The 10,913-nt window shown below is 29.4% G+C and overlaps 1 long non-coding RNA gene across 1 annotated transcript; it reads right to left on the bottom strand.

The window, feature by feature from the left end:
- Positions 1-9,499: 9,499 nt before the first annotated feature.
- On the bottom strand, positions 9,500-10,639 carry LOC150034011 (uncharacterized). Its single transcript, XR_016532303.1, has 2 exons — positions 10,455-10,639; positions 9,500-10,325 (listed from the first exon to the last, which is right to left on the bottom strand). It is a non-coding gene; the product is annotated as an uncharacterized LOC150034011 (long non-coding RNA).
- Between the last annotated feature and the right edge of the window lie 274 nt (positions 10,640-10,913).

The following is a 10,913-nucleotide window of genomic DNA, read 5'->3' as shown; positions in this document are numbered from 1 at the left end:
CCAGCCGACGGGCGTCGGGAGATCTGTCAGGAGTTCCCCAGGTTTGATTCGTTGTGAGTTCGTCAGGAGAGACCATCTCTCCCGACGCTCTATTTAGGCGTCGGGAGAACTTCTTTTTCTTGTAGTGCACAACACCACGACACTGGCGCTCTCACGTTTTTCATAAGAAAATCTCTAGCCATCAGTACTATTCATTATGGAGTTTTCTAGATTTTCCTCTTTGCTTCTCATCTCTTCTGTATTTAGTTATTTTTATTGATTTTGGGCATATCTCAATAATATTTCGATTCCTCAAGGATGATTTCCGACTAATAGATACGTTCTAGCTTGGGTATTAGGAATTTCTTCTTCCCAATATATCTTATGAGACTATTTCCCTATCTCAACCAATTCTTCTATGTTTGCTTGAGTTTTTCTGTTGTGTAATGAATTTGATGATCATGTTTATTCAAGATTGTTTGACAAACTAGTTGATTGAGCATGATTAATAGCTATTAATTACCGTAGTTGTAAGTATTTAATTGAGAAATTGATCGACTCTCTGTGGTTCTATTCGTTACTACACTAGTACTTTAGAGTTAAAGTAGGCACGAAATAATATTTGACCGAATCGAAGCCCGGGACAACCTTTGGTTCGACCAATAATTAAATATTGTTTATATAACCATTAAAAAATATATATTAGAAATTTTCTATAGGTTAAAGAAAGATTATTTTGAGACAATAAATCTACAATCAAATTCAAATGTAAACTAGATTAAAGGGTGAAAAATGAGAATTTATTTCAATGACATTTAAAAATATTTTTAGCAGTTTTGTCATTAATAATAATTAACCTTAGATTCAACGAAATTTAAAATAATCACTATTTCTTTTTCTTTTTTTTTTTTTTTTTAAATCCTTAGTTTGAGTATTAAATTTTATAAAATTTTGAGGGTACACTTTTTTTTATTAACGATTATAAAGGATGGTAAATATATCAAAAGTAATCCCATTTCGTTTGAATCAATTATTTCTATATGTTCATAAATATAATCAAAAGTAATCTATTTATTGTTATATTTCAATTACTTTATTATGCAATCTGATTATAATTATGTCCATGTTTAAAAAAATTAGAATTACACCCAAATTTAAAACAAGACAATAAACGAGGCCTCAAACCAAACGATGAGGAAGACGAGGAAACAATGGACAACGACGTATAGGCAGATTCGCAGGTTAAGTGTCGGCAACCACAAGGAACAAATTTTGGAAGGACTTAATTGAGTGCAAAATGTTGGTGATGGATTTTTCTTTTTTCTTTTTCAAAAAGAGGAATTTTACTTTAAAGGCATATATCTTTAATTTCACTATACGAGAGAATCAAACTAATGAGACCAACTGTTTCAATTCTCGATGATGTCAAAATTTGTTGGTTCCATATTCGAATACGGATAAGTAAAGGTGTTTTATGTTATCAGGTTTACTGAATTCTATAAATATCTGTTTAGCATATCATTCGAATTCTGTTTCTAAAAATTGTTTTCGGATTCTATGATTTAAACATTATAAATTTTGAATACAACATTTTATGTTTTCGTTTAATTCGAATTTTGAATTTTAAAGTACAAAATTATATTAAATAAAATTTTTAAAAAGGACCTAGAACTCAATTCATTTTTTTTTAAAAGTAAAATATGTATTATGTAATGCATTATAAATTATATAATACGACAAAGTAACAATTATACAAAAAAGTTTAACATAAAACATATTCATAATAAATTAATAATAGTTTATTGTCAATCTAATATTTAGTAGGTAACTTGAACCAATTTTATGATTTATAAATATAGTATCAATCACATTTTAAAAAATTATTTAAATTAGAATCTATCTGAATCTACTATCAAATATATTTTGAATCCTTTTTTTCAAATTTTTATTTTCAGATTCTTTACCATACATGCCCTAATATAATCCAACTCTAAACTCTATCAATTAACATGAGATAATTCAATTAAAGTGATTCTAGCTTTATCTAATTGACAGTATCTCATTCCTTAAATACTAGAGGTTCAATCTCTTAAAAAAAAGAATAAGAGATAGTTCAATTAATATAAAGTATGTATTATGGATCTGATCAAATTCCTCATCTCATATATTGTTGAGGGAAAAGTTATATAATAATTAATATATTCCCAACCTTATCTTTCTAGGGTTGTTGCTTAAAAATCCAAATCTTCTTTGGGAATTTCATTGGTGCAAAATAATAATAATAATAATAATCATGCCGTTACAAATGAGATAGGGCATCTGATACTTTTTAAAATGAGGCCTTAAAATATTTTATAACAAAAATAAAATTTTAAAATGTCAAAATTCAAATTGTTTCTTACAAAATATAATGTGTATATATATATATATATATATATGTGAAACTAAGAAAATGTCACAAAATAACTATTTAACTAAGATATTTTATTTAAAAAGAATCATCCTCCAAACTTTCTTTGATACAAAATCTTCAATCAATTCTTTCCTAAGTTATCATTTTCAATAGCCATCAATGCTAACCAACTGAACCCTTCCATTGTATAGCTGTAACACATATAGGTCTTCAACAACTTTAATTTAGAAAAGTTTCTTTATGCGAATGCAACTATCACAAAAAAATAGTCAACGAATTTTAATATGGGATAATATTAAGAAAACTATTAACTTTCACGATCCTTATTCTAAGGGCCCAATTTTTTTGATAGGCAAGAACTCTCTTGGTAACTTCAACTCCACCTATAATTCATTTCCATCATTATCTAATTTTCTATTATTCTTAAGACAGGTACACTGAGACAACAGACTTGCATCATCTATTGACTGCTACTTATGTGAAGTAAAGAAAAAACCCAATTTTTTTCTTCATACTATTGGTATTGTTCAAACATCCTATTAAGAGAAACAATAGTTTGATCAACAATATATAAGAAACATTCAACTTCAAATAACTCCTTTGGAGATTGTGGAACCATATATTTGGGTGTTATCTGAATTCTAATTAAAAAATAATATTTACATGTCTTCGGTTAACAGGATCAAAATTTATTTCGATGTCAATATTCTTAGCAACATTCAAAACATTCTCAAAACCAGTTTCTCTATATTGCTCAAAAAAAGAAATCAATCCTTTTATTTTCTCCATAGCTATTGGGATTGATGTCCTAATCTCGTGGTATTGTAGTTTGTAATTGTATTGTACAAACATTTTATTTATCTAACAAAATGAGAGGTATTTTATTTGACATTTAGTTGCATTAATACACAAAAACCAATAAACTACAATTCAAGATTATCTTCTATATCTTAAACATATGTGGAGACATACAGGTAGATCATGTTTAAGTGATAATCTAAACGGTCTGTAGTAAATGGATAAGGCTAGGTACCTCATCCTGGTGACACTACAAATATGACTCACTTTATAGTTGTTACAATTATTGTAAAGTGCTACAAATGATCTGATTCTAATAATTTATGTGGAGACATATGAACGGGGTATTTTATACAAAAAATTTGTATAAGACCAGAGCATGAAATAAATAATCTCTCTATATAACACCGTTGCTAGAAGAGACTTACATTTAATCAGGATGACCATAGGTGACTTCACCTGAATCTTGAGTGAGTTGTGAACTCCTACCTATGAAAGCGGTCCTTTGATTTGTATGGGTGAGAGGGTCAGTTTCTTCGACTCAATATGTCTATCATTTTGGGGATTCATCTGATTGGAGAACTGGGAATACAACTACACAAGAAAGAATTCACTTCTGCTCTATAGTTAAGGTAAGTAGATAGATTGCTCCATTGGATGCTGATTCGGGGGTTTGAACAATGTGGTGTCACACCCTCTTCTGGTCCGAGAGGAGTTCAGTTATAGTTAGGTTATAACTTATTGTTCGTTAGAAGGATTAGTGGTACATAAGAAGTTAGATGTAACTACTAGGCAAAACAGTAATTTTGGCCCAACTATACTTATGAGCAATTTGTGAAGGGTCAACACATTATTGATTGTTATATCCAATGGACATAGAAATATATCTATAGTGCGAAGATTGCAGTTGTCGATATTTAGTAAAGTTACTGACAGTTAATGGAAGTTGATTAATTTAATTAAAGAGTTTAATTAATTAATCAAGTATCATTGGAGCTTCAAACTATAGGTTCATCAGGTCCCCTCGTTAGCTCAATAAAATCAAATTAATTAAATTAATTTGAATTGTTCAAATTAATAAAAGGGAATTAATTATATAAGATATAATTAATACAAAATTAATTATATGAGATATAATTAATATAATGTATATGATACATTATAATATAAAGTTTTATTTGAGAGAAAATAAATATTTAAATACGATTCAAATATTAATTATATGAATGTGATTTATATAAAAACTAAAGGTTAAAATTAATATGAATTTGATTCGTATTAAATAGTATAGGTTAGGTGAAAGAATATTAAACTATAGGTTATATTATATGTGATATAATATAAACTGTATGTTATATATTATATTAGATATAACATATGGATTAATTAATTTTTTAAAAAAAACAATTTTTTTTAATTAAATGATTCGATATGTAAAGGGTCCGTTGTTTTGGGCATAATTTATTGCTTTCGAATCTGTATTTGATGTATATGTTGATCGTGATCAAGTTCCTACTTCGATTTGGTGGAAAACGAAGCAAGAACGAAGATTTTTTTATGAACGGGTGGAGAACTGCAAGCATTCTACCTTAAAACATAAGGTTTAGCATTGCAAGGTTAGCCTTACGCTATAAGATAGAAACCTCAACATCACAACGCTCTAGCTGAAACATTACAATGCTACGCAGAGCGTCATGACGCTGTAAGCAGCGTAGCCTGTGCTACGAGTTGACAACGCTTGCAGAGAGCCTTGCGACGCTCCGGAAGTGAGGCAGTGTGAGCTGTTCGATCCATACCTACAGTTCATGGCTACCCAAGTATTCAAGCGGCTGTTTCTTGCTTTCTTAATTGTTATTTGTAATAATTATTTATTTTTATTGTATTTTGATTAGTTAAATTAATATAAATGTTAATTTAACTAATGTTTTAGAAAGTCAATCTCAGTCCAAATTGTTGCCTTTTATTATGCATATGAATTATGGTTATTTTTATTATTATATGTCATAATGTATGTCATATAGAAAAATTCCGTCATAGGATATACATTTGTCCACGCATCATTTTAATATAAATGTTACATTATAAGGTTGCATGATTTATCAAGCATGCTCATGCATCATATTGTATAAATATTATTAAGTATGAATGCATGCATAAATAACATTTTCACTCATCATTTAGATTATAACTGTTATAATATATAGTTTAGATGTATGAATGTATGTTGTTTATTTTTCCATTTCCTTAGTATATAATTATTATATATGTAATGTAGTGAAAAAGAGATTGCATGATGCATGACTTCACTTTAGTAAATTATAATTGTTATAATTTCTTAAAGTATATCATTAGATGCATGTATAGGTTTTAATTGTTTCATTTAATCATTATAATAGCTATAAGTTAAATGAAATTAAAATTAAAATCTGTAATAAAGAGTTGCATACTAATATAAGTTAAATCTTTTTTTAAATTGTTTAAAATTGATTTCACATTAGACCTATGTTTAATAAATTTCTAATACGATTAGAAATATGTTTTAATCTTTTAATTCCGTTTAATATGATTAAAATGGATTTGAATAAAATATTAAATTTGTAACAAATATATCTATGAGGGACCTTTGTCTTAGGACAATTCAATCTAGGCTGGGGTATTTAAACTAACGGAAACGGAACATCCCTACCAAGAAACTGATCTGAAAGGTAAATTAGATATATTTGTTTCAAGCATGCAATGAATGATTAAAGTTTGTTAAAGTGTTTAAGGAATAATAATGAACATTGTTAAACTATCCAACATAAATTTTACATCGGGAGAAGTTAACAAGCACTTAGTAATAATTATTAGCCGAGTTTTTCTAAGTTAATAAACTCTAGATAAAATACTTAGTGGGAGGAAAATGTTGTATATGATACTTTAGTTTTCCTTTCACGTTTTTCCAATATAGTTCATACCGTGAGATCTAGGTTCGACATCCTTCATTAGTTTGTGGTAAACTTTCATGCTCGGTCTCGAGACACCTTTTCTTGTGTTCTCCTACGAATGGTGTTTGTATGAATTTTTACTCAAACTCCAGAAATGGATAAGATTGCTTTAGTTTTTGCCCCAATCGATTTTTCCTATAATTGGCTCATTGGAGCAGAAATCTAGAATCTAAAATAAGGGTTTACACTTATAAGTAAGTTAACAACTTCTGGACCAAACAATGCTGACTAATAATTATAAGATTAAGAAATATTATGGTGTAATTATTAGTTGTGATTGTCTCAATTTAGTGAAGGAGTAACTGATCACCCTACAGTGGCTTTTACCCTGCCCTACTAAAGCATCATTATCAAATAGATGTCACATAGTGTACATTAGTTTTTTGCTAAATTAATTGGTTGTTTAATTGGTAATGCATTTAATAACTAATATAAATAAATTGTATGTTTTCAGAATTTTCATAATGATGAGCGCTACTTTAAACCTACTTTTTGCTGATAAGTTAAATGACAATAACTATATGAGTTGGAAAAATACTATTAGTACTGTACTCATTATCGATGATCTGCTATTCATCTTGGTTAAGGAGTGTCCTCAAGTCCCAGCTACTAACGCAACCCGAAATGTTCGAGAGGCATATGAACAACTGTTCAAGGTGAATGAAAAAGCCCGAGTATATATTTTGGCCAGCTTATCTGAAGTTTTGGTTAAGAAGCATGAACTCATGCTCACGGCCCATAAGATCATGGAGTCCCTGAAGGGAATGTTTAGACAACCATCCATATAGCTAAAGCACGATGTTCTCAAGTACATTTTCAATGCATGGATGAAAGAAGGGTTATCTGTTCGTGAATATGTTATGAAAATGATGATCCACTTTAACATGACGGAGATGAACAAGTTTGTCATTGACGAAGCTAGTTAGGTTAGCTTCATCTTGGAAACCTTACCTAGAAGTTTCCTTCAGTTCCGTAGTAATGTTATCATGAACAAGCTTGACTACAACCTGACCACCCTACTTAATGAGCTGCAGACTTACCAGTCCTTGATAAAAGCCAAGGAACAGAAGGGTGAGGCAAATATTGTCTCGTCCTCCAAAAAGTTCTACAGAGGTTCGACCTCTGGAATGAAGTCTGTACCTTCTTCCTCTGACACCAAAAAGTGGAAGAAGAATAAGGGAGGTCAGAGGAAAGCTAACCTAGATGCTGCCTAAAAGGGAAAAAAGGTCAATGCTACAAAAAGAATCTATTTCCATTGCAACCAGAAAGGACACTGGAAGAGGAATCATCCCAAATATTTGGCAGAGAAGAAGAAAGCCAAATAAGGTAAATATGATTTAATCATATTGGAAACTTATTTAGTGGAGAATGATGATTCTACTTGGATAATTGATTCAGATGCCACTAACCTTGTTTGTTCTTCATTTCAAGGAATTAGTTCCTAGCGGGAATTAGAGATTGGTGAGATGACAATGCGATTGGAACTGGACATGTCGTCTTAGCTATGGTAATGAAAGGATTCCGTTTATGTTTACAGAAATCATATCTTTTGTTGGACAATGTATATGTAGTTTCTGACTTAAAAAAGAACTGTAAAATATTTGTTAGAACGATCATATACTTAACATTTTATTATGAATAAAGCGTTCATTGACAAAAAATGGTATTGAAATTTGTTCTACAAACTTAGAGACTAACCTATATGTGCTAAGACAGTTAGCATTTAAGGCCCCACTTAATACTGAATTATTTATAACTACTTTAGCTCAAAATAAAAGAGAAAAAGTTTTTATTAAAGAAAATGTCCATCTTTGACACCTAATATTAGGTCACATAAATCTTAATAGTATTGAGAGATTGGTTAAGAATAAACTTCTAAGTGAATTAGAAGAAAATTCTCTACTAGTTTATGAGTCATGCCTTGAAGGCAAAATAACTAGGAGACCTTTTACTAGAAAAGGTCACAGAGTCAAAGAACCCTTAGAACTAGTATATTCAGACATTTGTAGTCTTATGAATGTTAAGGCAAGATGAGGATCTGAATATTTCATCACGTTCATAAATGATTATTCAAGGTATGAGTATGTTTACTTAATGCAACATAAGTCTGAAGCCCTTAAAAAGTTCAAGAAGTAGCTAAAGTTGAAAATGTACTAAGTAAAACAATAAAGACACTTTGATCTAATCGAGGTGAAAGTATATGGATTTAAGTAGATAAATTGCTCCCTTAAAGGTTGATTTCAAGGCTTGAACAATATAATATCACACCCTTTCCTAACTTGAGAGAGGTTGGATTATAGTTGGACTATAACTTATTGTTCATTAAAGAGATTAGTGATACTTAAGAAGTTAGATGTAACTGTAAGAGCAAAACGGGAATTTTGGCCTAACTGTACTTACGAGCAATTTGTGAAGGGTTAACGCACTGTTGATTGGTTATATACAATGGACACAGAAATATATCTATAGTACGAAGAGTGCAGCTGTTGATCGTGACTACCAGTTAAATAGAAGTTGGTTAATTTAATTAAAGAGTTTAATTAATTAATCAAGTACCATTGGAGCTTCAAACTATAGGTCCATAAAGTTCCATCGTTAGCTCAATTGGGATTAATGAGAATCAAATTAATTTGGATTAATTTGAATTGTTCAAATTAATAAAGGGAATTGATTATATAAGATATAATTAATATAAAATTAATTATATGAGATATAATTGATATAAGGGACCCTTTTAAATATAAAAAATATTTAAAAATATTTATACTTTATAGCAAAAAGTTTCAAAAGTACAAAACACTTTCGGATTTTTTGCTATAAAGTGTAAATATTTTTTTGGATTTTTCTATTTTTAAGAATTTTCCTTAATATAATGTATATGATACATTATAATATAAAGTTTTATTTGAGAGAAAATAAATATTTAAATATGGTTCAAATATTTATTATAGAATATGATTTAATAGGTTAAAATTAATATGAATTTCATTCGTATTAAATCTATAGGTTAAGTGAGAAAATATTAAACTATAAGTTATATTATATGTGATATAATATAAACTATAAATTATATGTTATATTAAATATATATATATAGATATATATATCAAATTAGTTATTATATATATTAAATTAATTTTAAATATTAATTTTTTTAATTAAACAATCTAGTTATTAGGGAGGGAGTTATTTGATAACTCCCCACCACACACATTATTTTCTCATTGATTTAACGTGTGGAAGTGGGAGGGACGGAGATTTTTCATATGAATCATCTTTTGCTTGCACTCTTATATAAAACATAACAAAACAATTCCTTTGCGTGGATTGCTCTCTCAAATTCGATATCTTCATCCTTCTAAATTAAATCTTGAAGCCCATAAAACTCTAAAAACTTCTCTGCTCCTAGAGAATAATGAGGTGTTTGCGTGGTTGTATCCGAAGTTTGGGTGCTATGTTTTTGGGTGTTCGTGAGTTCGAAGGAACGTGAAAAATTTTGGTCCTCAAAGGTAAGCGATTTATTGATCCCTTCTTCCTCTTCAATTTATGTATAATTGCATACTTGATTGAAACAAATGTTTATGTTTCTGTCCTCTTTATGTTCATATGTTCTGTAAAATAAAATCGAGATACCAATCTTTTCCGCACAGAGTATCATCTACTCTTTCAATAGAAACATCCATAATCATTTCCTTTGATTGTAAATGTTTATTAATCACAATAACTATACATAATATATCAAATCAAATAATAATGTCCACCAAAAACTCATAATCTTCAAGCCCATTTGTTGCTAAGATTTAGCTTCACTTTGAACTATGAAATCATTATCACTAATTTCAGCCACTTGAAGTACAGCTTCATGTATTTCAAGTATTTGTTTTATTATAGCTTTAACATTCTCGGACTCTCCCAACGACGAATAGATGACAATGATTTAAGAGTAAAGTTGAGCATTATTTCTTTAGGATTTGTCATCTTTTGGTAGAACGCACAAATATAGTATCAATACATTGTATGATGCCAAAAAATATATGGCTTTCCACAACTAATGTCAAATACTAAAATCAACTACCTCAACAACAAATTCAGTTACATACCTGGTGGATAAAATAAATTAATCTCCATCCTTCATCTCCTTATTACAGCTTGACAAATTATATGAAAATGAAATTATTAAAACTGTATCAATACATCCATTCGAGGGAGAAAAAAGAAAGCTTCGTATTTGTAATCTACTTTTGAATTTGAAATTTGTGCTGAATAAAAGTGTTTACCTGCTGCTTTCATAATGGATGTAGGTGTTTCACACCGAAACCACTCTAAACCCATGAGTTTCTTCTTTTTCCTCTTGAGCTCTTTCTTTTATCCATTAGTTTAATCAAATTCCTCATCTACAATTCTCCGTCTGTTCGTTTCTTTCTTCAAGCCAAGTGAGGACTCTGAGTAATTTTCTTTGCATGATTATTTTTAGCTTAGAGTATAAATTTGGTAAAAGAAGAGATTGATGTGTAATAGTCGTTGAGTTTGGCAGAATCTTCACGTGGGTGAGAGAAAAAGCTCAATTCTTTTGTGATTTTATTTTACTTGGTGCACTTTCAACTATTGTGACACAAGATTAAATTAAGACTATGACAACTTCAAAGAGTGTCATACTCTTAATTTAACCTTGTGTCATATGATCGATAGTTGTGATAAACTTAGAGATTCTTTTCTTTTAGCATCAATATCATTTT

This window comes from Benincasa hispida, chromosome 9, assembly GCF_027475165.1.
Source record: "Benincasa hispida cultivar pf3 chromosome 9, pf3_genome.v1.1, whole genome shotgun sequence".
Classification (NCBI taxonomy): domain Eukaryota; kingdom Viridiplantae; phylum Streptophyta; class Magnoliopsida; order Cucurbitales; family Cucurbitaceae; genus Benincasa; species Benincasa hispida.
The sequence above is the reverse complement of the archived record's forward strand: the minus strand, read 5'-3'. Positions and strand labels throughout refer to the sequence as shown.